At 49.9% G+C, this 23,486-nt stretch overlaps 1 non-coding gene across 1 annotated transcript; it reads right to left on the bottom strand.

Moving 5' to 3' along the window:
* Positions 1-64: 64 nt before the first annotated feature.
* Positions 65-137, bottom strand: TRNAA-UGC (transfer RNA alanine (anticodon UGC)). The gene has a single exon. It is a non-coding gene; the product is annotated as a tRNA-Ala (tRNA).
* Positions 138-23,486: the final 23,349 nt, after the last annotated feature.

The following is a 23,486-nucleotide window of genomic DNA, read 5'->3' as shown; positions in this document are numbered from 1 at the left end:
AAGATTGTACTGTACGCAATTAAATTCATCCGCACAGCTGAGGGGGTGGAAAGGGACAAAAATATGGAGATGCGGGGGATCGAACCCCGTGCCTCTCGCATGCAAAGCGAGCGCTCTACCATTTGAGCTACATCCCCATCTTGAATACATTGTCAAATAAGATGTTTTAAATATGAATTGAGTGATAGAAAATGAATAATGATGCAACATGTGATTTTATCTTACTGATGAATCATGCAGAAAGTTTATAATGGAGAAAGGGAAGGTAACATTTTATCTTGTTGGATTCCACCATATACATATGTGATTAGTGTACACTTCAAAACACAAAACTACAGGCCTAATTCTGTCGCTTTATTACTGTCGGTGTTTTCCTGTCGGTATACCTTTCTCTTATAGTATTTTGCATTTTCCTGTCGGTTTCGCACCGACAGGGAAATCTTAGTTTCCAGTAGTGAGGTTAGTTATCCTGATAATACTGCACTGATCGTATCCTAGCAATGATCTAGTATGCTCATATTGATCAACATCCCAACAATTCTAGTCGTCTTCACAATATCCATATGTTCATCGGTGGAATGTAAGCTAATGTGTGCTAGCCAGCACTGAGCATCCCACAGCATTGTGAGAGGACATCTACTTACAACTTAGAGCAGCCCCTACGCGACAGCGTGGGAGGTGGTTTCAACCTCCATGCATGTTTGCACGCTACTTCCACATTGCACAGAGTGGTGGTCTCGCAGGCAACAAGAGTTGCTTGCAGAAGCAGCGAGTGCTCTGTCCGAAGAAAAGCTGAAGCCCCCACTTAATTGTGTTAGAGCGAATAGGAGGTACGTGTCTTGACACACATAATCTTGGGACCATCCTGTCTGCATGTGCGTTATCTCAAAAAAGCTGGGGACCATGATTAAAAATCTGTTGGTCTGCGCTGGGAGCTTAGAAGTCCAATGTCTTTTTGCTTATGTCTACCGGAGTTAGTTTTTTTTTTTTTTTTTTTTGATGAAACTAACAACTTTGTTGGCTTGCATTGGTGGGGCCCTTAGAAGGCCTTGAGGTCTTGCGTCGTCACCAGGTAGATCAAGACCTCAAGGGTTGGTCTCACCTTGAACCCCTCTTGAACTATTACCTCAGTAGATTGCAATAGACAAATTGTTCCCAAATACTGCCACAAAGTTAAAAGTGATATTCAAAGTACAAACTATGCACCGCCCTTTTTTACTTTAATTTAAAAAGTGATTGGCAAAAACTACTATCCGTCACTTTTTATTTTTTTAGACCCACTACAGATACACGGCTCATATACTCATCCCTATAAATACATGCACGCAAATCTTATTTTTCTATGAGCATCTCTAAAGAACTGAGTTTGACTAGAAAATCTCAATATTGACAAAGTCACCACAGGCACCTCGTTGTCGACAGATACGTCACCTACCACTGAAAGAATCATACTGTTAAATTATGGAATAAATGTAGAAAAATGCGAGCACATGTGTCTAGAGTTTTCCATAAAAGCACATCACGTTTCTAAAAAGTAACGTGGTATTATTTACAATCATCTATATCTATACCTAATAATAAAAAGACAAAATTTCTGTCACTAATCATTTTTCGTCCTAACTTACTGCAAAAGTGGTTCGGTCTCGGTCGTCACCTCTGAAAAACCGTATCCGTTTTCCTTCTTGAACCAAAAACAACGTTGCCGTCAACGTTTCCTTTTCCGGTTTCTTTTTCTTTTTTTTTTCCGTTTCCTCCTCCCACGGTTCAGCTGTGTACGTGACTTTTCTTTCACTTTTTTCTCCCATATTTTTTATAAACAATAATAATAAATATATTATGGGTCTTTAAATTCTTTATCCTTCTCTAATGTAATAAAATAATGCATGACTAAAATCTTAAAAAAATTATCGTCCAATCTAATCTATATCTATATACCTATAGTTCCCTAACTTTTTGTTTTTCTTCTTTTTTGTCTCCCGTTTTTCGTATAAACAGAAAAACAATAATCCATGATTGGAATATAAATTTTTTTATCTTTCAGTGTCGGGTTCATAAACCCGGGGTCCCTCGGGGACCGGCTTCCACGCCAGAGCTCGGCCCAGGAGGACGGCCTTCTTTTCTTCTGGACCGGCCCGAGAGTCTAAGTTCAACAGACCAGAGCACTCGCTTCAGGCCCTGGCCGCCTTCGGCCCATCTTTCCGACCGGAGCACTAGCTCAGGCTCAGGCCAACTACGAACGGCCTCTCCGATCGGTGCGCTAGCGTCAGGCCCCGGCTGCCTTCGCACGGCCTCCACTCGGAAAGCCTGACCCGAGGACCGCCTCCGACTCCGACCCTGTGTCTCCGACCGGGGTTCATAGAAAACACTGCCCATCGCTATTCTCCGACTGGCGCGCCAGAACCGACTAGGGCCATCCGACCGGGGACGCCCGCTCGGAAAGAACCAGGAGACGTACGAAGAAAGGCAAGATGGGGCTCGCAAGTCAAACCACGGCACCAAGGACCATACCCTGCGGAACAGTACTTTACAACCGCCCTGCCACAAACAGTATTGTAGGCGCCGATATTTACCTCTACATTATTGTAGGTGCCGGTCAAAACACCCGTACGGTAAGACCCCCATGTGCCTCTGGCATCAACAGTATTGTAGGCGCCGGAATTCACCGTACGAGGTGAACGTGGCACAACCATGCCCCTAGTCGGCGAGACAGCATTTTTGCAGGTACCGACGTCCTCCAGTCTTGAAGAAAGCAGCTCAACCTCCCACATGTACCTAACATTCTGCAGTGACATCAACAGTGTTGCGGGCGCCCACCATTGTCCCATCCCCGTCGGCGTGGGCAACAAGGCTTAGAAACGTCCTTACTCTCTCTCCCTCTCACTTGTAAAGCCATCCCCTTCTTCTATAAAAGGGGATGTGCTCCCTGCAAACATGGGGGGAACCCAAGTCGACTTCTTCAAGTTCAGGTTCATTAGATCGATAGCTCGCAACCCCTCAACCACACGCTTGGACACTTCGTTCATAGCATAGCTCCTGTCAATCTCGGCCCTTCCGACCGGACCGACCGGACACCCTGTCTCTCTCTCTCTCTCTCTCTCTCTCTCTCTCTCTCTCTCTCTCTCTCTCTCTCTCTCTCTCTCTCTCTCTCTCTCTCTCGTTTGTAACCCCACTACAGACTTCGAGCACCTAGGCTCGAGAATAAAGTCACCGACCGACCCACACTGGACGTAGGGCACATTGCCTGAACCAGTATAAATCCCGTGTCATTGAGTGCTAGGCCACCTCCGATCACAACGTGCAGCAAAACTACAAATATTTACTAGTTGGTTACTTTCTGTACCGACAGTTGGCATCGTTCGTGGGGAGGACGCTGTACGTTCAACACTTTTTTGGTAATCGGATGGCCCATTTCTCCGCCACCTCCGCCCTGGCGGACTCGGGCGATACGATTCGCTTCGGCTCATTGGAATTTCCTGCACTCTCGCCCGCCGGGATGCGGGTTCCACCCGTCTTCGAGCCTTCCCAGGCCTTCCGCTTCAGAAGCCTAGACTTCGTCGCCGACCGGCTCGGCGTACTCCACCTCCGCGAGGAGGCGCACGTTCCAACACCTGTCAAAGGGGCGCCCTCCATCGACTCCGGGACACGCGACATCGACGGCGCGGCATCTACGCTTCATTCTGAGCAAACTCTCTGCTCAAACCCCGCTGTGAGTAATATACATGATATTATTTACTTACTATGTTCTATCTTCCGCCAAATACCCGGTGGGTTACCGTTGTCCCCGTCGCAGCCGCCATACGGCCGGTTCCCCTATGGCCTCGTGTCTTCCACAGACGCGGACGCCCGGGGGCTCCAGCGGATGTCGGCGCCGCCCCCTCTCATGTCTGAACTCGTGGGGATGGCGGGCTACGGTCCCAGCTGTCTCGACTTCATGGACGATGACGTCGAGAGTGATGACTCCAGCATCGGTGACGTGGCACCAAGCCACCATCCATCCCATGAGTGCGCTATGATGGACGCTCTGGAACAGCCGCCAGGGGTAACGTAGTCTGCATGGACTAATGCCCCTCCAGGCCCTCACGTAGAGACCCCTGAGCTCACATGCGAGCATGGGGAGGATCTACAACGATAGTGGCCGCATCAGCCACCAACTGCGCCAGCGCGCTCGGCGCACCACGCTGCGCCCCGCGCGCATAGACCGGCAAACGGCGTCTGGGGTCACGCCCGTCGGGTCCAGCGCAACACCCCATATAGGGGAACCGATCCCTCGCAGTTCACTCGGGCCAGCCAGAACATTGCCGTCGCGGCAATGCTCCTGCGCAGCTTGTTCGAGCCGAACGACCCTCGCGAACAGGCGATCCATCGGAACCTCCGGGCACTGGTGGAGACCATCGTCGTTCAACAAGCGGACAGCTCCGTATCACGACGCCGACTCGCAACCTCGCTCCCCATCCAGGGAACAGAGATGCAGCAGATGGGGCACTACGCCCTATCACCGTCACAACCACCAAGTGCGGCACAGGAAGCCACAACGGCACCTTGTCTTGACTTGATGATCGCTCCGTGCTAACTGCCCGTCTACGCATGCCTCGGACCAAACCGAGGCACGCACGGCGTCGACCGGAGTCCTAGCCCTGACAGCCTGGGGCCACTGACCTTCGCCCAACACCTGCAGCAAGCGCCGTTCCCACCACGCTTCAACGGAGGCCGCGACAAAGGAAAGGCCAAGCGCCAGGATCAAGACGAGGGCCCCTCCACTCAGAGGGGAAAAAGAATAGAAAGAATCGCCGCCAACCGGCCAACTCCATGTTGGTCGCCACGGCTGATCATGCGGGCACGCCGCCCTAGCAGGGCCCCTCCGGCCACTTCCATGAGCTCATGGAGAGTCCATGCACCAACCACGACTACCCCGTGAACCACCTCTACAAGGACTACCTGCTCCTCAAGCACCTGCTAAGGTAGGCTGGCAGGCCAAGAAAAAGAAGAAGGGGGCGCAGCGGACAAGGATCCAGACGACTGAAGTGATCCGACCGGACGCCTACCGACTGAAGGATAACGACAACGACGCTCTCACCAAGCACCTTGAACAGCTAGGTCATTTTCTTTTCCCCTAAGTTTCAGTCTTACCATTATTTACTTAACGCATGCTCCTGTAAGAGCACCCCGACCTGAACGTTTTTTGGCTCGGGGCGCTCGAGGGCTCCACTAGGGGGCACTACTACTTCTCTATTTTGTTTACTGTTGTATGGAGAAATTCCTTCCTACCCTAACGAAGGGGTAGTTCATTCCTTTAATTTACCTTACGTAGCTTTGCTTTAAAAATTCCGACTGATAGCACCCCGCTCTTTCCTACGGTTACGAACAGCTGAGCCTCCCGGGCCACTCCCGGGGCTCACAAGGTCGCAATCTACGGAACAAACGGGCAGGTACAAGAAAGAAAGAACTAAAAACAAAATTATGGTAAGGGGAAACTAAGGAACGAAAGGAAACAAGCTTCCCCGAACGGAGTAACTCCATCACAGAAAACAAAATACCATTATAACTGTTAAGCACACGAACGTTTTATATAGAGGCTTCCCCCACAAACTTAAAACTATCTACTTCCACTAAACTACTATTATTTTTACATGCTACTGGGCCGGCCCGGCGACATCCGACGATGGTGCAACCGACGAAGGCGCGAGCTGCTCACTTCCCGACGGCACGGCATCTAGCTCGGCCAAGACCGGGGCGACATTGACCTCTGATCCAGGCTCTTCGCCATCTGAAAGCTCTGCAGCATCCTCTCCACGCGTGCTTTTGGCCAGGTCTTCACGACGGACATCCATCACCCACTCGGCGGAGGCTTGGTCTGCCACCGACCGCGCGTGCGGCAGCAAGCTCTCCCCGATCAACTGGATGTCTACCATGCTCATGCCTTCAGCGTATCTGCTATAGATGGTGGCGAAGTCCAGGTGCGGATGGTGCGTCCCCACCGCGGTTAGCACCCCGACGCTCCGTAGAACAACCCAGACCTGATAAGATCCCGGACCTCCACCAGCTAGACAGCGGGTGCGCTGGTGCTTGGCACCGACCCAAAGATCTCCGAGACGACGTGCTGGGCAACATTGTGGATCGGGTCAAGATCCCCCTCAAGAGCACGACGCTCCTCACGAGACTTGGCTAGTTCCTCCGTATTCCGACCAAGCATCGCCTTGGTCGTCTCCAGGTCCCACTCCAGCACCTCCACTTTTCCACCCAGCTCTGCAAGAAGAGCAACGAGCTCAGAAACAGGCTGAGGGAAAAGCCAACACAACAAGAAAACAAAAAAGGTACATACCGACGCGAGAAGCCTCAATGGAGGAAAGATCCTCCGCTTGCCGAGCCACCTGCTCGAGCAGCTGGGCCACCTGCTCACGCAGCCGGGCACTCGCGTCCTCCGTCTCCATCACCCAGCCCTGGAGCGCGAGCACCTCTCGATCCGCCTCTGACCGGGCCCTCCGCTCCACCTCCAGGGCCTTCTCCGCCAACTCCAGGGCGGCGCGCTTCAGATCAAGGGCCACCAAAGCCTCCTAAAGCGCCACCTCGGTGTTCGCCAGGGATGCCCACAACTCCACCTCAGTCTCCGCTTGGCGGGCCCTTGCCGCCTCAAGCCCTTGCTCGGCTGCAGTCGCCCACTCCTCCGCACGCTGCCCCTCCGCCCGCGCCGCGGCCACCTCGGCCGCCCGGTCCCAGGACTCGCGGCAAGCGAACTCCACCCGACGCTCGAGCTCGGCCATCCGGGCGTACTCCGACCAGAGGAAGTGGGACTTACGGGACGACATCTTCCTTATCTCCTACAAAAGGCAAGCACGCTAAAAACAACCGACAAAGGATCCAAAGGGTAAAGGACAAGTACCAGAAACTGACCTCCGCCGCGAGCTGCATGTCGCCCTCAACCAACTGCCGGGCAAACAGAGCCTGCTTTCGGGTGCTTTTAAGCTACACGGTCAGCTTGGTGAGTTCTGATACCGCGACGTGCCCTTGCCCCCCCAAAGATGTCCCAGAGCTGACGCTCCTGAGAGTCCCGGAGGACGAACCGCACGTTCGCTGGGTGCTCAGGGTAGGGCCACTCTAGGTCACCCTCTGGCACCTCGTCGGAGTGCCCAGCCTCCAACCATACCACTGCCAGGTCCTACGGTGACACCACCGGCCCGCTAGAGGTCCCAGCCACCGACTAGACCATCGCCAGGCCCCGCGACGGCACCAACGGCTCCGCCGTGACATCATCGGCGGGTTGCCGCAACGGCACCGACTGCTCCGCTGGGACATCCGCCTCATCATCAGACGGGATCTCCACCACCTCGTTGGCCTAGGACGCCGCCAGGCGTCCCGACCCGGGCCTGGCCATGTCTTCCCCCGGTGCCTTCAGCTCCGACGGCAAGGGTGAGCCGTGCGACCCTCCACCCGGCAAGGCAGGGAGCTCGGTATCCCTCGCCTCCGCCGCAAGAGTCACCTCCGATGCCACCATCGCCATTGACACTGGGATCACCGCCAACACCGACGCCACAGCTGCCGCCTCATCAACAGTCGAACTAGAGGGCACCATCCCCGGAACATAAGGTCTTGCCACCGCGACACGCTGCAGAACGGGCTTCTAGGTCTCCTACACGGCAGTCAGGGCAATACTCATCCCCGGCATCCCCAGAATGCTGACGAAAGGTATGGGTCAGTCACACTCCAACAAAAAGCTCAACCAGCAAAAAACCAAAAGGAAACGGAGAAAGACATATCGGGTGGCGAGCGACACAACTCTGAAGGCTGACCCTGACATCGACGGGCCTGCACATTGAGGATTGCTCTCGGACCGTGACCCGCGCTCCTTTACTTCGGCAGGGGGCAAAGTCATCCCTACCGGCTCATGCCCGACTTGCGGGTCATCCCAATGTAACACCTCTGGTGTTTTGACCTAACACTAAAATTTGACATGTCATCATGTGCATTGCAAAGCATTCATATAGTATAAAGTTTTGAATGCATTCACTAAATAAGGTTTATTTCATAATGTTGTTATTTCATGTGATGTGTTTCAAAAACCCTAAATAAAGATCATGACCACAAGGGTCAAATTTCATGTGATCATGTGAGGCCATGTGTCATTTGACTCAAATAACCCTAATGGGCCATGTTACTGGTCAAAAATCAAAATCTAAGTAGAAGGAAGACAAATCAAATTTGAATTCATATTCAAATTATAAAAGTCCTTTTTGCCCCTTTTGACTAATTCAAAATCCATGAGGGATTTGGGGTTGGGGCAAAAAGCAAAGTTGAAGATAATTTTATAAGGATCAACTTTGGTATTCAAAGTTTTTCAAGTTTACATATAAAGTTTGGAGTAATTTTGAAATGATTCAAATGCTCAAATGCACCCCAAATTCAAATTTCAAAATAGAGGCAGAATTTGAAAATGTTCCTAGAAGCAAAGTTGTAGAGTTTGAAAATTTGAGCAACTTTCATTTTAGGAGATTTTCAACTTCTTTAGAAAATTTGGGAGTAATTTGAAAAATAGACGCAGTGGCAAATCTGTAAATACTTCAAAAATCCAGATAACTACAGGCCATCACCGCCTCACCGCCGGCGTCCTTCTCCGGTCTTCCAGGCGCGCCTACGACCGCCCTTAGCTTTGCGCTGGCGTGGGGAGCACGCTGCGTGTCGATTCCGCGCGCTCCTTGCCGCGCTATAAAGCCCAGAAGTCGCCGTTCGTTTTTCTTCCTTCTCTCTATTTTCCCGACGCTGCCGTCTCAACTCCGGCGAGCCTCTCTCGTCTCCTCAGCGCAAGCAAGCCCTGTCAAAGCCGTGTTCCAGTTCCGCCTGCTCCTTGCGCATTCGACCGAGCTATTGCTATCACCTAATTTCGCCGAAAGCTCGCGGTACACGTTCATCTTCCTCGCGGCCGGCGACATCAATGGGCGCTTTGATTCACCGTGGCCAGCCTCGTCCGGTGAGCTGTTGCCCTTGCTGGTTGGCTCTATGGATTCATCTCGATGCTGTAGTGCTCATTCCACTCTTGCCTGCTTGTTTTGCCCACTGCAGTCGCCGAAACGCTGTCGTCGACGAGGTCCTCTCCGCCGTGATCCCGGTCATCGTCAAAACGCGTCACCGTAGCTTCTCCGGTCTCGCCTGTTGCTTCAACACGATCGGGGTGAGCCACTGATGCTTCCTGTACCCTCTGTTTCACCGTTACTAGCCTTGTTTCGCCGGCGTAACACTGCCGTGCCACCGCGTCCGCCATGGTCGGCGTTAGCTTTCTTCCATGTCGTAATCGACCTCTAAAGTGCCACTGGTCGATGCGCCTATCTCTTGTGAGCATGTTAGTGCTTTGGCCGTCGCTGTTAGACTCACCGACGGCGAATTAGCGCCGGTCAGCGCCGTCGCAGCCACAGTCAATGCCCGAGGTTGGGGATGACAGGTGGGGGCCGGCTGTCAGTGAGAGCAAGAGAGAGAATAGTGACTTTTGTTATTTTTTGATTTTGAATAGTGCTGAATCTTTGGAAATTTGTAGGAAAATAATCATAGCTCCAAAAATTCTGAAATTTTGTATGTAGCCTCTGTACATGCTATAGTATAGTTTAAAAATTTGAAACTTGAAATTTGAATAAATTTTTAATGTTCAAATATTCAGTCCATTAATTAATAAATGCAATTTCCATGATTTTTGTAGGTCACTGTATAATTCCAAAAAAATCCTAAAATTTGTTTTGGTACACTAATTTGTCATGAGGAATCTTACATAAAATTTTCAGGTCATTTGGAACAAGTTCATTTTTGGGCTTAATTCCAAATTAATTCAAAAATAAATAAAGACAAACCCTAAGTGTTTGATTAGTGTTGGATCTTGTTTTGGTCATATTTTGTGACTAGTAGGGTTCCAAGATCCATTTGGTCAATTCACATGTGTGGTTCTTGATGGTAGGATTGCAAGTTGGTTTTGTTGGCTTGCAACTGTACCGTGAAATAAAATCATTTGCGGGTGTTTTTACATTTCATGTACCGTGAAAACATCATGTTTACATTATCATCATGTTAAAGCATATGTTATCATTTCGTGTAGAACCCGAGAACGAAACGATTCTAGTTGAGCAAGTTCTGGAAGAATCCCCGGTTGTCACGGGATTTGATAATTGTGGTACTAATCCGGAACCTGAGATCGTCAACGAAGGCAAGCTCCGGTTTATGCATTAAACCATTACCTTGTTACTTTGAAAAGTTTATCACCTATGTTACTTATTGCATTAAGTTGATTAATTCAAAGGTCACCTACTTGATGCATTGCCTACCTTGTTAATTGTTTACCATCCTTGAAAATGTTTTCTTTTACAAAGGCGTAGAATGCTTAGCATGCTTTATGCTAGGATTTCAAAGTAAAAGTTTTGATACAATCAAAGATGGCGTACTGGCCAAAGAAAGAAAGAAGGTAGAATGAACTAGAGACTAGTCGGGTGACTTATCTTGAATGTTGGGTAATGTTGCCGACTATGTCGCTTAAAGGCCACTCATTGTGGATCTTCTGAACGAGACACTTTGTAGTACTAGTCACATACTCCGGTAAGCCTACTTCGGCTAATCCGATACTAAGACGAATGCCCATGCACTGGGAGTGGAGAGATGGCGAGAGTAGCGTGTACCCTCGTGGCTGGAATGTGGCCGGATTTGAGGTGTGCTATGCTCTCGGGTGGCGTGGAGACGGCTTAGTATAGGAGGATCCGGTAGCGAGGTTGATATATGCAAGATTAAGTTCTACATATGTCGTGTGATAAGGAATCCCCAGCTAGGACTTGAATCAATTCGAATTGCCGGTGCTCCGCGGATATGGAGACTCGATTCATTACAGAAGCAATGCAGGACTGGTGAATTACTAAAATATGAGAAAAAGAATGGAATATGGAAATGTATATTTAGTTGAGATAATGAACAACAAGAACTAGTGGTAAAACTTGAAAATAGAATGAAGAATAGTAAGCTTTTGGCAAAGAACTTTTGAATCTTGCTACATCCTTACCTTGCCCAAACCCCTGCATCTCCAAAGTCTTACACCCCGTTACATCGGGTTAGTCTTGTTGAGTACCTTTGTACTCAGGGTTTGTTAACCCTTGTTGTAGGTGAGTCACATGCGCAGGCTTGTTTTGGTCCCTGCTGCATGTCTGTGTTTGAAGTCAATGACGATGAGGAGTGATGAATGGCCTCTGGACAAGGCACTAGTTTGTATGATAAATAAAGCTAATGTAATATTATCCCGCTACTATGGTTGTATGACACTTATGGTATTGTAAGTTTGAAAACAACTGGTTTGTAACTATGTTATCTTAAGACTTCCGCTATCTTTTACTCTGGTATATATGTTTGAATAAAACTATTGTAATCTGTAATGACTGGGATTGGGATCCTGTTTGAAAAGAGAATCGTGGATGATTCAGGTTTCCCGAGGACACCCGACAGACCTGTTGAGTTGTTGGGAACTCGTGTTCGCTATTCGAGGTCTGTCAAGACAACGATAGGTACACGTGGGCCCGATTTCTTAGGAGGTTCTGCCACAGCTGGTATCAGAGCAGTTCCCATCTAAGATCATTGTAGGTTACTTTGGAAAACCTTCAAAATGATTTGGATCAAAGAAAGTAAACTTGATATTTTAAAGTTTAAATTTCTTTCTTCTTACCTTTGATCTAGACTCAATCCTGACTTATTTGAAAAGTTTGTGGCGGATAATATAATTAGGTTTGTCCTATGTATTAAAAATCTAGTACTTATGATTATATAAATCTTTTGTACTTAGATTCGTAAGATCGATTCATGCATCATGCTTGAGCACATTGCATAATAATTCCCCTTAATAGTGGTTGGGTAAGTAATGTCAATCCCATTCTTGCTAACCTCCGTTATCCTCAAGCTATTCTTATAGTCCTACCCTAAATTCTACAGGCTATGGCAAAGACCAAGAAAACCACACGCAAGTCCACCGGACCTCATGGAGTCCCTCGTCACCAATTGGCACTAAGAAATCATGAGCTCGGTGAAGGAAGTTCCAAGAACCTAGGAGAGGAAGGATCTTCGAGCAACCCCGCCAACGTCGAGAACCTTAACAAGGAGCTCAACACTCTTCGTCGAGCTCATGCCAAAGACCAAGAAGAGCTGGCGGAAATGCAAAGGGGTATCACCATGACCATGGAGCTGCGGAATGAAGCCTGGACACGAGAAGACACGGCCAATGAACACGTCCATGAGTTGGAGTTCTACGTAGAAGACCTGGAGATGGACAATGCTATTCTTCATGAGAATGTCCACATGTTGTACGCTCAACTTCATCCACCTCATGGGGATGGTGAAGTTACCGATGAAGAAATGATTGTAGATTCAGGAGAAGTCGAGAATGAAGAAGAGGAGGAGGATCCTAAGGAGTTAGTGTACTTCTCAGATGAAGATGAGGTTTCGTCAGATACGGGCACGGATGCCGAAGACTGAAAGTTTGGAGTAGTAGTAGTTCCTTTACTGCTTTCCTAGAAAACCAGGGTTGTTTTGTGGGATACAAGACATGTAATATAAATAAGAACCCTTTGTAGCATGAAACCTTTTAAAAGCTTTCAATGAAGAATAATGTAAGTAAATGTGTTTCTCTAACAGATGCCTCGTCCTATCACCTGAACTGGTGCTAGTGGCTCGCACGACTATGATGAGTGCCCAAATCCTCCACCAATGCCCTCGACTATGGCAGATGCCATAGCCGCACTCGTCAACGCAACGGCAGAGAATGCTAGGCTGTTAAGGGAGTTCCGACTTGACGTCGCTCCTATGTTCCCTGGCCCTCGTGCACCGGACGATCTCCTGCTCCTTCTCCTGCTTCCATAGGATCTCCTTATTCTTTTTCTTCTTCCGAGCCTCGGCCACCTTCTTCTGAGCGGTCTGCCAAGCCACGCCCTCCAATCCCTTGGGAAGGTGCGGTCGGGACTTATACCTCGCAAGCCCCTACGGAGCGAATGAACCAGATCAAAGAAATAGGAAAGAGCAGAGAAGAAGCACGAACAAAAATAAGGGAACGCACCAATGTGGACGCGATCGAGGCGTTGAGCGGTATGGGTTTTCCCGCAATTGTCTCCCTGGGCCTTAGCTGCAGCACCCGGCCGACGCGACTCCAGACCTCGACGTCTGGCAACTCCTCCAGTGACGCGCGGTTCGGGTCCGACCGGCCGCCGTACTCCCACATCGGCTGCGTCCTCTCCGCCAACGGCGCAACCAGATGGTGGTAGAGGGTGTAGAACACCCGCACTCTGTCAAGGCCGTGCCTCATGAGCTTCCAGAGCTCCTCTTTGATGGCCTCCACCTTGTGCATCTCCTTACGGCCGCAACCCCACGACCAGCTTTCTCGCTCCTCCGGCCTCCTACCGGTAAACGCCGGGAATGGCGTAGCCTCCGGGTTCCTAATGTAGAACCACTCCCCGTGCCACCCCCGGTTGGAACTACAAGGGGTGTACGTGGGGTATGAACCTCCTACGCTCAGCTTCCTCTGAAGGGCAAAACCCCCCATCGGCGCGACCTCAACCGAGCTCCCCACTGTTAAGGTCCTCCCATAGAAGAACCACCAGAAGAGATCCATGTGCGGCTCCATCCCGAGGAAAGCCTCGCAGACGGTGATGAAACCGGCGATATACAGCACCCCCGTCGGATTGAGGTGTTGCAGCTCCAAATCCCACTCATTAAGGAGCCTGCACAGAAACCAGTGCGCGGGGTATCCCAGCCCGTGCTCATGAAAGGTAAGGAAGGACACCACCTCACCGGGACGAGGTCGCGGGAACTCCTCTCCCCCAAGGACCCTCCAGTGCGCCACCTCCTACGGTGGCAGAAAACCCTTCTCGACGAAAGACTCCAGCACCGACTTCCTCATGGTGGACGACCTCCAGTCCGACATCTTGCTCCGGCTTGCAAAAAAGATCAGTGAGTTCTCCTCTCCCTCGCTCTCTCCTCCTTCCTTTCCTAGAAACCTCCACAACTCTCAGGAACGCTCTCGACGAGGAGGAAAAAGAAAGGCGGCGGCGACAGACGACGAACAGGTAAAAGAACGAGGCGAACACCCTCTCTCTTCTCCTACTTAAAGAAAGGGGAGCAGCGGTTAGGAAAGGACATGCCGATCAGGAAGGCAAAGCGGTGGGGTGAGAAACTCTCTCTCTCTCTCTCTTTCATTTAATGCAGATGGGACGTGCCCAGCGCGACGAAACGGCTCCTGATCAGGCGGGACGTGACTGGTACATGGCCCACCACTACCGCACGACCAACCACTACCGCACCTCGGGCACAAAAACCAAAGCACCACTGCACACGGACGACTCCCCATCTCCCCAGGCCAGACCTAGAGAGATCCAACAACGAAATCTCCGCCGGGAGAAATCAGCCGGCCTTCTGAGTCGACCGATTCACTCAGGATAAGCACCTGAGATACAGGTCCCGGTTGGACATTTCCGAACTGAAGCTATCCGAACCCCGTCTCTCAGGTCACCAAGGTCCCGGTCGGACGTCTCCGACTAGAGCTCTCCGAACCCCGTCTCTCAGGTCACCAAGGTGAGCATGTGTTCATTAAAACAAAACTATTCACACAAGGGCTAACCCACGATTGACAAGCATAGGTCCCGGTCGGACGTCTTCGACTAGAGCTCTCCGAACCCCGTCACTCCGGTCGTCAAGGCCAGACCTGGAGAGATCCAACAGCGAGATCTCCACCAAGAGAGATCAACCGGCCTCCTGAGTCGATCGATTCACTCAGGATAAGCACTAGGACACAGGTAGGAAGCGAAGGGATGCCCCATGTGGGCCACGCCGACTCTGTCACGAATGACGAGCTCGGGCCCCGGTCGGACATTTCCGACTAAAGCTCTCCGAGCCCTATCACTCAAAACTATCAAAGGTAAACACTGTAAAACCCCCTCTATTTCTTTATAATCATTTCATACATCCATACGCGCATTTCATACCATATGCCTAAACCCCCCGAACGGTTAGGGCATGAACCGCTCGGGGGCTCGGGAACTAAGCATCGCACATGCAGCGAAATGCACCAGAACGCTCCATGTTGCGCCACGAAGCGGCAGCTTGCCTCATTCGACATGAGCAACCGAACAGAGCCAGGGGAGAAAACCGTAGATGAGCACCGTGCGGCCTTTGCCCGGTCTGGTAAACCGGGTCATCTCAACCTTCTCGTTCGATCCTGAACCTCTCGCCAAGCCCACAGAATCTCCATCGAGGGGAGGCCATTAGGCCACCCGGGTCGGTCTCCAGAACGACCTAGGCATCTACCGAGCTACAGGTAAAGGAGTAGTGGAGTGCCACAAGAGGGCTATGCTAACCCCGTCACGAACGATGGACCCAAATTCCGCTCGATCACACCCGTTAGCGAGCTCACCGAGCTAGTCTTCGAGCCCGAGCGATCAGGACAGGCGACGAAACTCAGCCCCTCCGGTTGTGAGGAACCGGATGGGGTAGCGCAAAATGACTCACACCAACCCCCACGAAGGCCCGACAGGGCTCGGGGGCTCAAATGCCAAGGGACCGCGACTCCGAACTCGCGTCGACAGGATCGGCGACATCCGGCTACGGCTCTTGGGACCGCGACTCCAAACTCGCGTCGACGGGATAGGCGACATCCGGCTACGGCTCTGGGGACCATGACTCTAACTCGCGTCGACGGGATAGGCGACATCTGGCTACGGCTCTGGGGACCACGACTCCGAACTCACGTCGACTGGATCGGCGACATCCGGCTACGGCTCTTGGGACCGCGACTCCTAAACTCACGTCGACAGGATCTATGACATCCGGCTATGGCTTCTGGGACCACGACTCCTAAACTCATGTAACGGCTTCACTTAGGATCCAATGAGCTCCGGCTCGTCTAATTCCTAAAAACTAACTAAACTAACTCTCCTGATCCACGGCGTGCACCGACGCCCGGGTCCATTCGCAAACTCCGCCTCACCCGATCCCGCGGCGCGCATCGACGCCAAAAGATCAGTGAGCTCTGACACAACCAAACCGAGCTATCTCCACCCATGGCGCGCATCGACGCCAGGGTCCGTTCACGACTCCGACTCACCCGATCCCACGGCGCGCAACGACACCGTGGTTCAACAAAATTCCATCTCAAACTAAAAAACATGCATACACGCCTGCTGAGACAACACCCCCAGCCGGTTCGGCCCGAACCGCCTGGGGCTCGGGGGCTACACCCGTGGGTGCGCTCGCGCGCACCCGCCGACAAAATAGAAAAACATCCCCCGTTGACAAACTCAGAAACACCCCCCAGCCGGTTCGGCACGAACCGCCCGGGGGCTCGGGGGCTACACCCGCGGGTGCGCTCGCGAGCACCCACCGGCAAGACAAAAATCCCCCGGATGATTCTACCCGAATCGCCCGGGGGCTCGAGAGCTTCTGTCGGGTTCATAAACCGGGGTCCCTCAGGGACCAGCTTCCACGCCAGGGCTCGGCCCAGGAGGACGGCCTTCTTTTCTTCTGGACCGGCCCGAGAGTCTAAATTCAACAGACCAGAACACTCGCTTCAGGCCCTGGCTGTCTTCGGCCCATCTTTCTGACCGGAGCACTAGCTCAGGCTCAGGCCAACTCCGAACGGCCTCTCCGATCGGAGCGCTAGCGTCAGGCCCCGGCTGCCTTCGCACGGCCTCCACTCGGAAAGCCTGACCCAAGGACCGCCTCTGACTCCAACCCCGTGTCTCCGACCGGGGTTCATAGAAAACCCTACCCATCGCTGTTCTCCGACTGGCACGCCAGAACCGACTAGGGCCATCCGACCGGGGACGCCCGCTCGGAAAGAACCGGGAGGCGTACGAAGGAAGGCAAGACGGGGCTCGCAAGTCAAACCATGGCACCAGGGACCATACCCTACGGAACAGTACTTTACAACCGCCCTGCCACAAACAGTATTGTAGACGCCGACATTTACCTCTACAGTATTGTAGGCGCTGGTCAAAACACCTGTACGGTAAGACCCCCATGTGCCTCTGGGCATCAACAGTATTGTGGGAGCCGGAATTCACCGTACCAGGTGAACGTGGTACAGCCATGCCCCCAGTCGGCGAGACAACATTTTTGCAGGTACCAACGTCCTCCAGTCTTGAAGAAAGCAGCTCAACCTCCCACATGTACCTGGCATTCTACAGTGACATCAACAGTGTTGCGGATGCCCACCATTGTCCCATCCCCGTCGGTGTGGGCAACAAGGCTTAGAAACGTCCTTACCCTCTCTCTCCCTCTCACTTGTAAAGCCATCCCCTTCTTCTATAAAAGGGGATGTACTCCCTCCAAACATGGGGGAACCCAAGTCGACTTCTTCAAGTTCAAGTTCATTAGATCGATAGTTCGCAACCCCTCAAGCATACGCTTGGACACTTCGTTCATAGCATAGCTCCTGTCGATCTCGGCCCTTCCGACCGGACCGACCGGACACCCCGTCTCTCTCTCTCTCTCTCTCTCTCTCTCTCTCTCTCTCTCTCTCTCTCTCGTTTGTACACTACAGACTTCGAGCACCTGGGCTCGGGAATAAAGTCACCGACCGACCCACACTGGACGTAGGGCACGTTGTCTGAACTAGTATAAATCCCGTGTCATTGAGTGCTAGGCCACCTCCGATCACAACGTGCAGCAAAACTACAAATATTTACTAGTTGGTCACTTTCTGTACTGACATTCAGTTTAATGTATATCTATGTACCTAAGGTTTTGTGACTTTTTTGTTTTTGTAACCTTAAAGGTGAATTTTTTTTTCGTCGCTTCTAGAAACTCACATCGATGCTCGAGTTGGCATCCACATATCAATAAATTAAACCCAATCTAAATCCTATATGACAACCCTTCCTGCTCTTACGCCTTAATTGTCTTAGTTGTTCCATATATGTGACCCCAACTCATGATCCGTGCTCATACGAATTAGAACAACTTGCATACAACAATAGTATGATGTGTGATTCTAAGACGTATCGGATTCCGTTGCAACATACGGGCATGTTTGCTAGTAACTCTTATAGTGTAACATATTTTCTTAAGGCTCGTACACAAAAAAAAAAACTGTCGAAAGAACGGCAAGAGAATTGCCACGATTTCTACGAGATGAGAAAAAAGAGGAAAACAAAAAAGATTACAAGAAACACCACCACCAAACGCCCTGACCAGTGCTACCGACGAACAAAACCAACAGAGTAAAACAACCTCTGCATAAGTACTGTGAAATGTTATACATAAGTACATAGAGATCATCGGTATAGGGACAATGTTACTACCTTCGTTGTCTAAAAAGCCTACAGAGAATTTACTACTGAGTTTGGAGATGCATGACTTGGTGAGATCTGTCACTTTTTACTTTGACATAGCGTGGGATTTCCTCCTCCGCTTCTTCCTGTTGATAGGGGCGGTAGAATTTTCCATCAGGTATGCTTTTGACGTGGTCATTGGCTGTGTAATCTCTGGAGCAACTGAGCAATACATTGCGCTTTGAGGGCACCAGATCTCCCTTTTGCACTCTACCGGTGCTTGTCTCTGGTCATCATAGAAACCTTCTTCAACTTTGGGCAGCATCGTCTCCCAGATCACATTCTGTTCAACCTGCATAAAATTGGCTAGAATGTTTCTCAGGCAAGAGGTAGGGAGACACATGGCACGCCAACTTAAGAGGAAACCCATTATTATTGTCCATGGCTTTAGGCAAGGCATAGCAGAATGTAGTAACTCGAATCACTCGCTGAGGAAGCACCATAATTCCGGAATTTGGGCATTCCAGATTAGGGTTATTCGGTGGGCCACAATCAGACCGGAGGTAATCCCGCACCATACGGCGGCACCACATCGACTTTGCTGACAGATTTGAACGCCACCGATCGCTTTGTGACGATGCTAAAGTTTGATGCAGCAATCCCATGATGGCTAGCCACGCGGCACCAAACTGTGGAGACAGGAGGTCCAAGCAGCCTGAAGAAGCTATCCGCGCCATCAGCAAGCCTCTCGAACCTTTGCAGCGCGCTGTCGCTCAGCTCGTCTTCTTCTCTGCTGCCAAGGAACGGAACGAACCGTTTGGCCGCATGGATCAAGTACTGAGAAAACGAGGAGGTACCTGTGGTGCTGCGTTCCAAGGTTTTCTTCTTGTGCACATGTAAGAGGCTGTCGCCTTCCACGGCGACGCGGTTCAGCTTGGCCTTCCAGTGCAGCAAGGGGACACTACTACAAAAAGTATTTCTAGGGCCGGCTGGTAACCCTTTGTAGGAACGGTTTGCCCAGCCGCCCCTACGCAACGGTCTCTAGAAATCATGTATTTATAGGGACGGTTTCCAGGTCGCACCTACAAATCAATTTGTAGGGGCGTCTGTAGTACCAGCCGCCCCTACAAACAGGTATTTGTAGGGGCGGTTCAATCTAGAACCGCCCATACAGTACGTTTTCCCGTAAAAAAAATTTTAATTTACAATTCAAAATCGCGTTGCCGAACGTCCCACGACCAACGTTTCGAACCGCGTTCGTGTTGCCGAACGCCCCGCGACCACGACTACAAGCACAAGAGTATTCTATAAACTACAATTACAAGTCCAATTCATAAGAATATATACAATCCATCATTAAATATATAAATTTCATACACATTGTTATCAACATCCTAGAGCTAGCCTTTCAGTCTCACGAAGGTGTTGGTACTGAGGATTTGTACCTAACTCAGATTCTCGGTTATGGTAGGCGCCTCTGACGTGTATAATCTGGTCCAATATGAAGTTGCAAAGGTCGCCGACGAGCTCTAAGAGTTGGTCATCCTTGTATGGGTCTCTTTTTATTCCTTTCTCTTCTCTCGACTACAAGAGAACAAGTTTCGGTTTAGTATTTCATATCATTTACGAAGTTTTTATACTACGGGTGAAGAGGTTCAAACTTACCCTTAAGGGGTGTCTCCTGTAGGCACCGGTGTTACTCATTATAGAACATATATAGTATCCACAATATACACTTTCAGGCTTCTGCTTGGGGCACTGTGTGTTTTGCATATGAAAATATTAAGTAATGCTTTTGACAGCCATGTAATGGAGTACTGAAGAAGTAAGTTACACTTACCGCACATAGTGTTTTTATAGCAAGCTTTTCCTTCCTTGCTGAATCATGCCTTCCATGATGATTAGTGACATAGAACCTAAATGCCCTGTTCGAATTATTTTAGCAAATACAACTTGTTAGTATCCAAAAGTGAACGTTACAAGTATGTATACAAACATATAAGCTAATGAGGATTGTCGATATGTATACGTCTTGAGAATCGATATGAAGTCTTTGTATGTCATCGTGTCCTTATCTAATGAATCAAAGACCCATGCATGCTCCTCCCGACATCGAAGGCTATACAAATCCAGTGGTTGCTGCATGGATTTAATCATAGAACTAGATAAGCTCTTTTGCATCGAATAAAATATATCGAACAAAGCTTTAAGTATAGAGTTGAGCTTACTCGAAGTTGTATGATAGCCATATAGTAGAGTGTTGTTGGAGATTTTTGAAAGCCAGGGCAATGTATGCCGTAACCTTAAGGAACTCTTCCCTTAGTTTCACTGTACGGATGTGGTCTTTCTCCCGAAAAGTCTTTGCAGCAGCTAGCTCTTTGGCATCAAATGTCCACCGTTTAGGGTAATTGAAATTTGTTTGGGCTATAGCTTGAGGGTCCACATACCCGGCTTTCACACTTAGCATTTGTTTGACAATGTGCACTTGCATTCTATAAATCACGGCGTGGGTTAGTTACAACAAAATTCAAAGATTACATTCATATCATATCGGGAGGACAAGGACTTACAGGCACCACGTGTGAATTAGATTCGTCTCCATTTCTCCCAGGTGAAAGCATGTTTGCATGTCATTGAAGTCAAAGACAATTTTCCCAGTTGGGCTTCCAAATGTGCCGGTGGGAAAGCATGCTTGTATGATATTTATGCTCGTTGGGAGAACACGTAAGTACCAATCATGGAACCTTCTCATTCCAAGTGGTAGGCGCTGGATGTCCCGGTTTGGTAGGAAGGGCTTGCCTCTTTCATATGTTTTCGGGCAATCCTTTGACCATTTGATGGCATCAACATTTGGATACTGCTTTACAATTTGGTGGAGTTTGCTAGTGACGGCCTCCTCAGAACCCCATGATGGGACTTTTTAAACTTGGTTCTCAGGCTTGAACTGGTTATGAGAATACCACTTGGACATTGATGAGACATCTTTGATCGGAACATAAACTGGCCTTATGGTGATTGGATACTTCTTTCGAAGTTCCCATACAGGCACGTCCTCATCTTGTTGTGCTGCAGCTTCTTCAGGAGGCCCTCGTTATTCATATATCGGCTGTGCTTGTTTTGAAGACTGTGGTATCTCATGATGCACTTGCTCGGTGCGAGCTAGAGAAGGTTGTGGCATCTCATCAGGCACATGCTCGCTAGGAGACGGGGAAGAATGTGGCATCTCAGGAATGTGGGGGTCATGAGACGGTGAAAATATCTCCCCGACCTCAACAACTCGCTCCAAATTTAGGAGAGGGGGAGGCGGCGAAGAAGCAGTCAATATAATGTCCTATTTGTACCAGAGGATGAACTGTCCCATAACGTCTCTGAGTAACACCATCCCCTTGGGAGTTGTTTAGTCTATCCTCCACTGCATGAACTCGGGCTTCACTGTATGCACCACGACCCTAGTGTAGTCCGGAGGTATCTTATTATTGTGGTGTAAGCCACCGGGAGGATGTGCCACACCCGTTGCCACCTCCATCACAGTGTTCTGCCGGCCGCTGAGAAACACCAAGGTGCAACTAGTTGGTTCCCGTATGCGATCGACTGGGATTGTGGCTGCAGTGGAACCTTGGCTGCTAGGAACTTTCGGAGGGCTGCCAACTAATGCTAGTTCTCCTGGCGGCGTCTCTAATATCCGTGGCTCCGTAGACAGTCCTTGCTCCTCCAGCGCCTTCACAACTGGAGCCTTCACTTGGAGCTCAAGACTAGTCTCTCGGCCTCGGCCATGTTTCTTGTATATGTGCCTGTCCTCTTCGAATCCTTGCTTCTAGGTCGTCCTTTTCCCTAGCCCCCTGGTGTGGCCTATGTGCTCCTTGTTTCCCAAGCCAAGGCTAAGCTCGTCCCTCTCTCTAGAAGGATTGAATGAGCCCTTCTCCTTGTCTTCAGCATATTTCAGTATCCTTGATACCGCCTCTTGGATCTCTGGCTTATCAAACTTAAGATTACTACCGGATGATTCTGTACTCCTCGCATATATCTAGTTCCTTGAGCGTACCTTCAAATTCGTCACATCGATATTCCCAGCAGCTGCGGCCTCTTCGTCCATCTTCCTAAACTGTTCTTCCTTGGCATAGTAGCCACCAGGGCCTAGATGATGGTGGTGTTTGTTCCTCTTCGCTAGCTCAGTGTTACGGGCACTGAGCTCCAATGCCTTCGGTGAAGTCTTCTGAGCCACGAGCTCCTCCCATTAACTAGGAGTTATTTTGCCGAACTCGTTGAAGGGAGTTAACCCCTTTTGGATATACTTCGTGTTGAGCTCCGACCTCCAACGTCGGAATGACTCTCCCATCATTCTGATAGCATTTTTTTACCAATTCGTGCTTACCCTCTGGAAATCTAAAATTAACCTTTAGCTGCCTATCCCATAGTGCATTCTTTGTGTTCTTAGGTACCTCTTTCTAGTTAGGGATTGCTGGGTTTAATTTATCTCTTACTAGGGCCCCAATCGCATTACGGAATTTTCCTCTTAATTCCTTCGGCTCAAGGATCTCCCCTGCTGGTCCGACCTCCATTATCACATAGCATGCCTTATCTGGATATAAATTTCCTTTTCTATCCCCTCGTTTCCTCTTAGGCTTGGTAGTTGTGGTTGTGTCTTGAGTTTGTGGAGCAGAGGCATCGTGATCTGTCTCTGTGGCTGTTGCCTCTGCTCTCCTTTCCTCTACTCTGTCTTGTCCAGCGAGATATCGCGGACGTCGACGTCGTCTTTTCTGAGTTTCAGGAGGGACCTATATATACGACAGGTCAAAGTGTTAGCAGAGGTAACACAGCCAAAGCTTTAGCAAAATTTACAAGCTAAGGCTTTTTCCCTACCTCCTTGTTTGGGTCAAAATCCTTGTCCAAATCTTCCTCCGTTAGCCTCCTTCTGGCTTCACGTGGGAAAGGATCCTCGAGACTTTCATATCCCTCTTCTGAGTCATCATCATCATCATCCTCTTCTTCTTCGCCTTCAACAACCTCTCCTGCTCCCCCTTCCTCCTCGTCACACTGCTCCTGAGTAAGCATCACTTCTAGATCATTTTCTAACTCGTTATCGAACTGCTCCTGAGTTAGCTGGTCCTCTAGTGCTTGCTCCTCATTGGTTAGGTGCTCATCAAGCTCGGGGCATCAGGCTGCACTGTCTGGTGTCCATGACATTATTTCGCGCTTTGTTCTAATAGATGCAAGAAAGTGTGCTTTAGG

Source organism: Miscanthus floridulus, chromosome 10 (genome assembly GCF_019320115.1).
Source record: "Miscanthus floridulus cultivar M001 chromosome 10, ASM1932011v1, whole genome shotgun sequence".
Classification (NCBI taxonomy): domain Eukaryota; kingdom Viridiplantae; phylum Streptophyta; class Magnoliopsida; order Poales; family Poaceae; genus Miscanthus; species Miscanthus floridulus.
Note: the sequence above shows the minus strand (reverse complement) of the source record. Positions and strands in the feature narration are given on the sequence as shown.